Source organism: Apodemus sylvaticus, chromosome 13 (genome assembly GCF_947179515.1).
Source record: "Apodemus sylvaticus chromosome 13, mApoSyl1.1, whole genome shotgun sequence".
Taxonomy (NCBI): Eukaryota; Metazoa; Chordata; class Mammalia; order Rodentia; family Muridae; genus Apodemus; species Apodemus sylvaticus.
The window spans coordinates 76632789-76644592 of NC_067484.1; the positions used below are offsets into that span (position 1 = coordinate 76632789).

Below are 11804 nucleotides of genomic sequence, written 5' to 3' on the forward strand. Positions count from 1 at the left end.
AACAAAAAAGTCACTGATGACTTCACACCCTTCAATGACTATGTATTTTTTTTTTTAGGAAAATACATTCTAATGCTTTTGTCATAAGTTTTCTTCACACTCATTTTATGTTCATAACCAGCAGTGAACACTAACTCAGCACTACTGAAAGTGTTTCTTTGTATTGCAGTATTAATGTTTTTAAATGTCAGCTTTTTGTATGATTTCCTTTCTTGATTTTTTCATAGACCCATAAACTTCCATCAGAAATGTCCAAATTAGAGCTCAAGAAGAACAACATTCATGGACAAGACAAAGACAATTGGGGAAATGTTCACAAGGCCTAAACCTTATATTAAGAACTATAGGTAACTGAGAGAAGGTGGGATCCAGAGAGATGGTCGTCTCCAGAAAAGACCACAGGGATTGATTGTCCTGTACAAAGTGATTAGCCATGAAAACATACATATGTGTAGCATCATATGGACTGAGTAGATTATATTTAGTAACATTTATAAATGCATACACACACACACACACACACACAAACTATTAGAGAAAAAGAGGCAATGAATTTGAAGAGAGCAGGGAATTGTATATGGGACAGACTGAAGGGAGGGGACACAATTACATTATAATCTAAACAATAAATATTTTCCATTGTTAAAAGAAAAACTGAGTCATGAATGGCCAAGAGAGTTATTTTATGTCTTTTGAGTTTAAGAGCCCAACCTATGAGGATAACAATCAGGTTTTAAATGGTGTTTTCAGGGCAAGCTTACTTTATTTTATATAACCATTCAAGACCATGAGGAAATATCACTATGTCTCTGGAATTAAAGAGATTTATTTGTAATAGAACAGTGTTTCTGCACCCCACAGAGGGCTTTAGCTGTTAAAAGACCATAGAGGACAGATGCCAATTCTTGGCAATACAAAAGAAGAGTCAGTAAACCAGGTCAAGTGAGAATGAGAAATCACAAAAACATGTAGATTTGAACTACTACTTGGGAATAGATCATCTTGGAACCCTATTTCTTCTTGAGTGACTAATATGTTCTTATTTTTCTTTCCTTTTTCTTTTTAAATTATTAATCATTTTATTCATTTACATTTCAAATGATATCTCTTTCCCTGTTTCTGCTCTGAAACCCCACCATCCCATGACCCCTTCCTCTTGCCTCTAGGAGGGTGTTCCTTTCCCCGCTCACCCACTCCAGCACACTGCTCTAGCATTCCCCTCTACTGAGGCATCAAGCCTCCACAAGATCAAGGGCCTCCCCTCCCACTGATGCAAGATAAGGCCATCCCCTGCTACATATGGAGCTGGAGCCAGGAATCACCTCATGTTTACTCTTTGGTTGGTGGTTTAGTCCCTGGGAGCACTGGGTGGTTTGGTTAGTTGATATTGCAATCCCCTTCAGCTCCTTCCATCCTTCCCTTAGCTCTTCCATTGGGGTCCCCAGGCTCAGTCTAATGGTTGGTTGTAAGAATCTACATGTGTCATAGTCAGGTGCTGGCAGAGCCTCTCTCTAGGGACAGCCAAACCAGTCTCCAGTCAGCAAGTTCTTGGCATCAGTAACAGTGTAGGGTTTGATGTCTGCAGATGTGATGGAGTCTAAGGTAGGGTAGTCTCTGGATGGTTTCCAAGAAGAGCTTGCTGATAGGAGCCTGGTATGACTGTCCTTTTTTGTCTGGGTTACCTCACTCAGGGTGATATTTTCAGATCCATCTATTTGCCTAAGAATTGGCAAGTGTTTCATTTAACCGCTAAAGTGCTAAGTACTATGGTGGAAAGGAATATTTTTGGTTTATTTCCCTTCTTTCTTTCAAACAATATATTTAAATTCAGCCAGATGAAAAAAATCTGAATTATATAAAATGTTTCTCCACTTGCTTCTTGAAGTTCTTTATGAATTTAGAAACATTCATAAAACTCATAGGGCCTTAGTTTCCACACCTGGGGAAAAACTGAAGTTATAAATTACATACTTTTCTTTCCTTTCTTTAATTATGACTCAATGATATGTCGAGTGTGTATGAATATAGGCAGGAGCCTGAAAGTGCATCAGGTAGTCAGATGTCAGCTATCTTCTTTTTTTTTCATTTTAATATTTTTATTTTCTATATTCTTTGTTTACATTCCAAATGATTTCCTCTTTCCCAGATCCCCTCTCCCCATTTGTCCCATAAACCTTGTTCTCTCCACCCATTCTCCAATCACCTCTCTCCTTTTTCTTTGTCCTTATATTCCCCTCCAACACTAGATCTCTTCTTCTAATGTTCACTATCTTAATATTTGGAAGCAAGATCTTTCTTCAAACCTGAAGCTAGTGTTTTGACAATACTCATTCCCTGGAATCCACCTAACTACATTCTCCCAATAATGGGATTACAGGAAAGTGCTCATAAGCCTGGCTTTTTTCTTCTTGGTAGAGTGTTAGACATTGAACACAAGCTCTCATGTTTACCCAGCCGTTTCTTTATACTCTGATCCATTTTTCCATTTCTTGTTTCTAATATGTGCCCTGGAAATGACTTGGTCATATTTTTTTTAAAAAGCACCAATATTTTCTTATAATTCAATTTCTGGATCTGCTACTTCTAGTAACAAATATTTCAAAGAAGTTTTACATTTTTAGTAGTATTTTTCCATATCTAAGGCAATCTAATTCAATTTACTTGTAAAATCATATAAAGAATGAATGCTTGCACTTATTTAACAGTCTAAAAGTTCAAACTATTCTGTAAAGTAATTAAAGAAAGAAAGCCAAATGCCACTTTTAAAAAACAAGACAATGAAAAATAAGAGTGTGCTTTCAAGATTAGGAGATTAAACTTCATGGTTTTCGTTTTGTTTAATTTCCATTTTAAAGCCATTAGCGTTTGGAATACTAACTTTCTTACCATGATTATTTTCCTATTGATGGACTCTAATAAGCTAAGGTGTGGGAACGAACAATCCATTCCTTCATAGTGTAGAAACGGCATCCACCTAAAAGCAGGCAAAAATTAGGTCAGTAGAGCAGATATCTTAGATACTTCAAGGTGGGATGAAGAGATTGTCTTAACCTCGATTTGCTCAGGATGGCCTCAAACTCAGAGATCTGCCTGTCTGTGTCTGTGAGTGCTGGGATTAAGGTAGTGTGCTTCCAACACCCAGTTCATTTTATTAATTCATAAACAAAACGCATATCCTACGCATTTAAGTGGCAGGGGGGCTTGCTTACAATTTCAGAAGTTTAGTCCTTTAACATCACATAGTTTGGAACATGTTGGCATGTAGGCAGACACAATGCTAGAGAAGTAGCTGAGATTTCAACATCCAGAAGCACAGGCAGCAGAAAGAAGAAAGAGAAACTGGGCCTGGCTTGTGCCTTTGAAACCTCAAAGCTCATGCCCAGTGCCATATTTCCTTCAACGAATTCACACGTTGGAGTAAGGTTGGCCTTACTCCAACAAGGCCATACCTAATAATCCTTCTCAAGAAATGACACTTCCTGATAAGTAATCATTCAAATGATTTGACCAACATGGGCATTCTTATTCAAAGTCACAGGAGACACATTTGGTCATATTCTGATGAGAAAAGTGATCTTGACACATTACCAAAGGACCACCCTTCCATGAGGTCCATTTGAGGAAAAATTAAACCTGTCATACTTTGAAAAGTGTCAGTTTTACTTAGTCTGGTTTTTAATTAGAATTAAATACACAACCAAACAAGATGGCATAATCTAACACGTGACATTAACCATCTTAGACTTCACATGGTCACAGATAAGAGCTGGTAGTTATTATAGATGCTCCTTACAGAATGAGGAAAATATCCCATTCGGCTTTTGTTTGTGTGTTTGTTGTTTCCTCCTGTTAGAGTAGAATTCCAAGTATTCACACATTCTAAAACCTAACATCAATTGACTCATTTTCACAGTGAGTATTACTCGAAATGTTCAGGTTAAAAATATTACATGTTCCACATCACTTTTAACCTTGAAGGACATGGTTAACACATCAGTGAATATCTTTGCCTCCATCGGAACAGTGCATTTGAAGGTTGTCCAGGCTATGAATTTTAGATAAGTCTCTATCAATGTGGCTGGACCTTAGCATATTTAAAATTTTTGTGCGATCTGTTCTGTCTTGAAAATGTAAGGATTTCACATGCCCACTAGTAGAATATTTGTCTCAGATTCATTAAATATGCCATTTTCACTTTGATAATCTCCATAATTTCCTTATTACTGTCAAGTAAAAAGTAGTAATCTGCTGTACAGCCTCTGGAACCTTCCATGCGGCCTCTGCTTCTACTCAGTTCCTGTGCTTTAGATCTTTGCAGTCATCACATATTTTTCTTTATTTTTCTTTGTTGACATTAATGGTTTTCTTCGTATGACTACATTAGTTTTATCATCACTAACTTCATTACATTGTTTATTATTACATTCTTAAATATTTTTCATATCTTTTGATCCTGTTTTTCCAATTCATCTCCCATCCCTTCCTACAGTCCTACCTTCCCAACATTATGTTCTTTCTTTCTTTCTTTAAAACAAAGAAAGCAAACAAAAATCAAGAAGCATGGATGTCATTGATTTTAGGGATGGGCAAGTAAGCACAACTCACATGGCTAGAACTAAGAAGAGGAAATGGGAAGTCTGGGGACCAAGGTGTGCTAAGTGAAGGAGTTGGTGTTTGAATATACAGCAGATACTGGTATATTAAAGTTCTTCATTGTATAACTGTTATCCCTAACTTAGATTTCTCTGTTACATGTACAAATCTACTGTTTAGTCCAAAACTGTGCTGAGTCTTAATGTTTTCCATTTATACTAACAAAAAAAATATTATTTCTTCTGTGACTTAAAATTTATTTTCTTGGTTCAACTGACAAGACATAATTTGAGGAGCTATTTACCCAGGTGGCTATAATCAGAGTGGGCTTGCACTTATGGGGCAATTACTTTCAGCTTGATCCCTTTTCAAAGCTTGCATTGCTTCTCCATTAAAATAACAGCAGTAAGGCAGAGAATTATTTCCAATTGAGTGAATGTTAAAACTTATATGTTGACTTTTATCTCATGGTATGCATATTCATTCACATTTCCATAATCTGCATCAAATACGTTATTATTATTGTAGATTCACCTGCAAGTGAAGACCATAGGTCAACCTCAGGTGCAACCTACTTGGTAACTATGAAATAGTCTTGCACTGGACTGGAGTTCTCTGATAAAGCTAGGCTGCTGCTCAAGGAAATTTTAGGGATCCTCTTGTCTCTGTGCCTCAGTGCTGACATAACAATCATGCCATACTGCAACAGCTCTTATATATGTCTTCTATATATAAAAACCTCATTTTCTTATGCTTAAGTTGCAATAGTTTAATTGAAGTATTTATTCTCTGCGCTCAAGAGAGGGAAAGGGTGAAGGTACAAGGATTTTTGCACACTGTGTTATGCAAATGCTTCTTTCTCTGCCTTCCTATCTTGTTTTAGTCTGAACATGACTTTACGTTTATTTTTAGCTTAAGTTCCTATAAACACTGTTCCTCATTTATTCTCTGCCTGGCCAATAAAAGCCAGTGAGCTAATCGAGAGCTTTAGAGAGAATCTGTGGCACTTTGGATTCTAGGAGGGATAAAGAAAGACAGGAAGTGAAGGAGGGGACAGGAAGGGAGGTGGAGGAAACATCAGAAGGAGAGAAAGGACAAAAAAAATTCAAGTAAGAGGGGAACCCTGTCTGGGAGGATGCTGGCTAGCTGAAAGGTTTGGAATGAAGTAATAATTGCTCAGTACTTGGCTCAAGGCAATTTTAATAAATCTTAGTCTCTCTGTGTGGGTATTGGAGAATTAACTGGTTAAGAAATACAGCTGCATATTTATTCACTGCATATACTTACATAAAAAATAATTCATTTTACAAATAGTGTCTAATGTGAGGGTGCCAATTTATTGTGTTACATATTAGTCTTGAGGTTGCTACACTTTCCTTTTGCCATATCTATTAGCAGTTTTCACCCCACTTCAAATCATTTAGTTCTTCCCCAAAACAGACACAGAAACTTGAAGGTTACTTTTTTTAAAAGATTTATTTATTTATTTTACTGTACTTCAGATACACAGGCACTGTACTTCAGCTCACATTATAGATGGTTGCAAGCCACCAGGTGGTTGCTGGGAATCAAACTCAGGACCTCTGGAAAAGCAGTCAGTGCTCTTAACCGCTGAGCCATCTCTCCATCCCTTTCTTATAATAATGCTTAAAAGCACTACAGCTAGACAGATATCAACCCTCCATGTCATTTTGTCTACTTTGCTATGGTGATTCCTGAAATATCACTTGCGTTTTTCTGCCTGGTCATTCTTACTCCCTCTGGTCACCCTTCGTGGCTATGTGCTCATGATTGACACTACCCCATGGTGATCTCTTTCTTCTTTACCTCATGGTCCCTACCTAGTACCCCAAGGCCAGAAACTGAAGCTCCATCTACTTCTCTCCAACTACAGTCAGCCTAGTGTTTTTTTAGTAACCAATCAGTGATAATTTATGGGGCAAGGTTTACACAACACAAACTGGTATATGTAAGGATTTCTTCATTAAGGGCAACCAGAGCTTGGGGGTCAGCATTGAGCATTTGAATACATAGCAGCACCAGACCAACCACCTACAAAAAGGGGAACTGGCATCATAATATTGTGTTCTCAAAAACTGAAAGAAATAGTATTTTCAAAACTAGAATTATATCTCTTATCTTTCATGTGATTTTTAGAGTTGGTAGGTAATGTGTGGGAAGTGACTGAATGAGGTAAGCTATTTAGTTGTGGTGTCAGTAGCAATAACTAAGCTAGTAACACTGTCAATGAACAACTTGGTAAAGAAAAAATCATGACATTTTGCTAAAGGTCAAAGATGAGAAAAAATTAAGTTAAAAAAAAAGATACCCAAAAAAGGCTTTCTTATATAATGACATGAATTATAAAAGACATATTTGCAGGCTACATTTATAACTATCACAGGCTTCTAATGCATAGTGACAGGAAAGCTTTTGTAATGCAGCTGGACACTAACTCTTGTTCCTTTCCTTCCCGCTTGATTGGGGATATTACATTTTGTGACATATCACATGGTCATATGTGTTTGACCAAGGACATCCAACCAGGCTCAGTTCTACAACTGGAGTTAATAAGTCAGTGGGCCCTGCTGGGAACCTCTCAATGATACAATTAATACCTCTGTCCCTTTCCTCACATTTTTGAACATGAACCCAATTAGAAGAACTTTTTTTCCTTAACACCGAAGGACCCAACTTGTTCTGCTGCCTGGATCCTGTCTATGTGCTCCTGGCAATTCTTAAGCATGTTAACAGTATAAAAAATAGAATTCTCTCCTCTCAGAGGTGTTAGGAGAATTAATTAATGTTTATGAAGCACCTCAGATTCTTGGATGAGAAGGCCCCGAAGAATTCTCTCCTTTGAAGGTGGTATTATTACATCATCTTATCTAGAGGCAAAGAAAAGCTAAAAATAGATACTCAATACAGTAACCCCAATTTAACTCTGTGTGGCAGGTGTCTCTGTTTTTTTCTCTTGGAAAGGTGCTTGTGAAGAAAGTGGGAGACATTGACCCTGTATAAATTTGTAGACTGTACAGTTTTCTTTAACACATTTTTCTCTTAATGCTACTCCCATTATTTCACTCGTTCAGCTCTTATTTCTTCCATAAAACAGACATGAAGGAGAAATTGTACTTCATTTTCCTTCCAAAATTTTACACAGAAGAAATATTGACAGTAAATACCCAATGTAAGTAGTTCTGAAGGTTTACATTAATCCCTGAGGACAAAGACTAGGTTAAGTCATACGATACATATGCGGAACATTACAAGAGTCTGGTGGAAAATCTTCAAGTTTGGGGTTTCAGTAATATTTTCATAGCCTTAGATTTCCCTTTCTAAAATCAAATAGCTCTTATTACCCAAAACCGAAATTAAGTCAGCAGCTGAAACTAAAGGGGAACTAGCCTTTCCTTCTCTCCTTGTTCAGTCCTTCTGGCAATTTCCTTCACATCAAAGTAATGGTGTCTAATTTTGGTGATGAACATTTTTTTTAATGATTATGCTTTGTGTGAAGGTAAATAACATAAAGTAATTACAAAGAACAATAGAAAACAGTGTAGCATTTAAAAGTTCTTCACTTCAGGAATATTATGATATAGTCTATGTTTTCATGAGCAGTGTTTTGTTTAACGTATCTACTGATTTGAGAAGTGGTTTTGGTGTTATTAGCGCTTTGCATATTAATAATTTGAAGTATGGGAGGGCAAAGGGACTTGTCAATAGTACTGACTAAAAGGGGATAAAAGTGAGAATCCAGTCTATATTGTTTTACTCCTGGGGCTTTCCAGCTAAGGTACACAATATTCCAGGCCAAACCATCAAAATGTGGGAAATGGCATATGCTTGAGTATGTAGTATGAGCTAAAGAGAAATGTGCAGGTGCAGAGGGATATAGTAAAGACTTATTTAAAGAAAAGTACTGAAATGTAAATGTATTATTTTTGTTTTAGTCAGTACAGTGAAAACGTATTGGTCCTAACAAAGTAAGGGTTTTGTGTTTTGGGAAACTGGAGCTTTAGGATAAGCAGCAGTACTACAAAGAGAATGCTCACAGCTACTCCCTATTTTGGGCTTATTTTATCTCAGCCAAAAGAAATTTGGTGCTTGGATCTCTTTTTGAAGAACTAAGAGTACTGTGTCTGTATGACACTGATTATATCTCCTTATGTGACTCTGGTACCTGAGTTGTCATCTTGTCACAAGGCTCATTCTTCCCTGGACAAAGATAAGGACACACATCTTTCTAGGTTTTTGATGTAAAGAAAGCTTAGGTTGATCACTACATTATTATATCTCTATCAATCTCATAGACCCAGCTAAAGTAGGCGGTGACAGGATATTGGAAGTTTGTCCTTGATTTAGATCTAATACTCAAGGTGCCAACATGATTAACCATAGGCAAAGCAGTCATGGTACTATTACTTCATTGTCAGGATAATGACTCAGAGGAAAGTATCCACCTATATCAAATAGCAACCACAGAAATGGTTGCTATTCATTTGAGAGATAATATTAAATATCTGATATATTAAGAAATTACTTGTCTTCTTTTTTTCTTTTTTTTAATTGGATATTTTATGTATTTACATTTCAAATGTTATCCCCTTTCTTGTTTTTCTTTCTCCCAGTTCACCCTCCCCCTGCTTCTATGAGGACACTCCCCCTCCCACCTAAATACTCCTGCCTTACTGCCTTGGCATTTCCCTACAGTGAGGAATCAAGCCTTCACAGAACCAAGGGTTTCTCCTCCTATTAATGCCAGACAATGCCATCCTCTGCTACGTATGTGGTTGGAGCCGTAGGTCCCTCTATATATACTCTTTGGTTGGTGGTTTAGTCCCTGAGAAGTCTGGGGCTTCTAGTTGGTTGATATTGTTCTTCTTCCTACAAGGTTGCAAACCCCTTCAGCTCCTTAAGTCCTTTCTTTAACTCCTCCACTGGGGATCCTGTGCTAATTCCAATGGTTGTCTGCAAGCATCCACATGTGTAATTGTCAGGCTCTGGCAGAGCCTCTCAGGAGATAGCTACAACAATCGTCTGTCATCCAGTGCTTCTTGGCATACACAATAGGATCTGGGTTTGGTGTCTGTATGTGGGGTAGATTCCTGGGGTGGGGAGGTTGCGGGAGTGATCCCAGGATGTCCTTTCCTTCAGTTTCTGTTCCACATGTTGTCTCTGTATTTCCTCCCATGAGTTTTTTGTTCCCCTCCTAAGAAGCACTGGAATCTACATTTTGGTCTTTCTTCATCTTGAGCTTCATGTGGTCTATGAATTGTATCTTGGGTATTCTGAGATTTTTGGATAATATTCACTTATCAGTGAGTACATACCATGTGTGTCCTTTTGTGACTGAGTTACCTCACTCAGGATGATATTTTCTAGTTCCATCTATTTTCCTAAGAATTTCATGAAGTCATTGTTTTTTAATAGCTGAGTAGTACTCCATTATGTAAATGTACCACATTTTCTGTATCCATTCCTCTGTTGAGGGACATTTGAGTTCTTTCCAATTTCTGACTATTATTAATAAGGCTGCTATGAACAGAGTGGAGCATGTGTCCTTGTTATCTGTTGGAGTATCTTTTGGGTATATGCCCAGGAGTGATATAGCTGGTCCTCAGGTAGTACAATGTTCAGTTTTCTGAGGAACCACCAGACTGATTTCCAGAGGGGTTGAAGCAGCTAGCAGTCTCAGCAACAATGGAGGAGTATTCCCCTTGACCACATCCTCTCCAGCATCTGCTGTCACCTGAGTTTTCCATCTTAGCCATTCTGACTGGTGGGAAGTAGAATCTCAAGGTATGTTTTGATTTGCATTTCTCTGATGACTAAGGATGCTGACCATTTCTTTAGGTGCTTCTCAACCATTCGATATTCCTCAGGTGAAAATTCTTTGTTTAGCACTGTACCCCAATTTTTAAAAATAGAACAGCAAACACCTCTATTACAGGAGCCATAAAGGATGGCTTATTTGCCTTTCCAGGCTTTGATCTTCCACAGATAGAACTCCAGCTCCTTGCCTTCGAGTACATAGCCCTCTGCTCTGCCATACTGGCCTGGTCTTGAGGCAATGCAGGCGAGAAGCTTGCCCTGCTGGTACTCTCCTCCAAGAGACTGCTGATTTGAGCATTCTTTTTCATTTCGTTATATTTCTTTTGAATTTCCTTTGATCGTTTTTGTTTAAAATCTCTTTCTTCTCAGGAAGAAATTTTGGCCCCCTTCTTGAGACCTAGAGACACTGCGCAATGGGACTCTTACCACTGCCAGTGTGGTATGCTGTCAATAAGCATAATGCGGTTCTTTACCAGAGTCTTGGTGCAGATAAGCTCATTATTGGATGCATTGTAGACAACATCAATGATCCTTGCTTTGTGAGTACCACACCCAGAGCCCCAGTAAAAGTTTTCCACATGCAATCTCAGGACACGGTACTTCTTATCGCCTCCTCGAACTCAACTGTGTATATTCAGAGAGGGCCAATCTTAGTGTTGCAGCAGGATGTTCCAGCTCGTACTTCTGCTTCTTGTGGCCGGGTTTTCTCTTTTCCTCTGTCTTGCAGTACTTTTGCTAGTTGTCCTCAGAGATTCCCATCACTTGGCTCTGTACCCCATTTTTAATAGGGTTATTTGGTTCTCTGGATTCTAACTTTTTGAGTTCTTTGTGTATATTGGATATTAGCCCTGTATTAGATGTAAGATTGGTAAAGACTTTTTCCCAATCTGTTGGTTGCTGTTTTGTCCTATTGACAGTGTCCTTTGCCTTACAGAAGCTTTGCAATTTTATGAGGTCCCATTTGTCTATTGTTGATCATAGAGCATATCCCATCGATGTTCTGTTCAGGAATTTTTCCCTCTGCCCATGATTTTGAGGCTCTTCCCCACTTTCTCTTCTACTAGTTTTAGTGTTCTGCTTTTAAGTGGAGGTGTTTGATCCACTTGGACTTGAGCTTTGTTAGGAAATAAGAATGGATCGATGTGCATTCTTCTACATGCTGACCACCAGTTGATCCAGCTCCATTTGTTGAAAATGCTGTCTTTTTTTTTCCCATTGGATGTTTGTCTTCTTTATATACACTTTTTTAGTTCATGTTGATTGGATTGAGAAATTCTTGTGTGAGGACCATTGGACATATAAATGGCAGCAGCAGCCTTCTCATGTTTATCAGGTTAGGACATTTGACCTCTGGCATTAATGAGACAGAGTTGATG

General features: G+C 38.0%; 1 pseudogene; it reads right to left on the reverse strand.

Annotated features, from left to right (window-relative positions):
- Positions 1-10563: 10563 nt before the first annotated feature.
- LOC127663998 (40S ribosomal protein S8-like) lies at positions 10564-11187 on the reverse strand (annotated as a pseudogene).
- Positions 11188-11804: the final 617 nt, after the last annotated feature.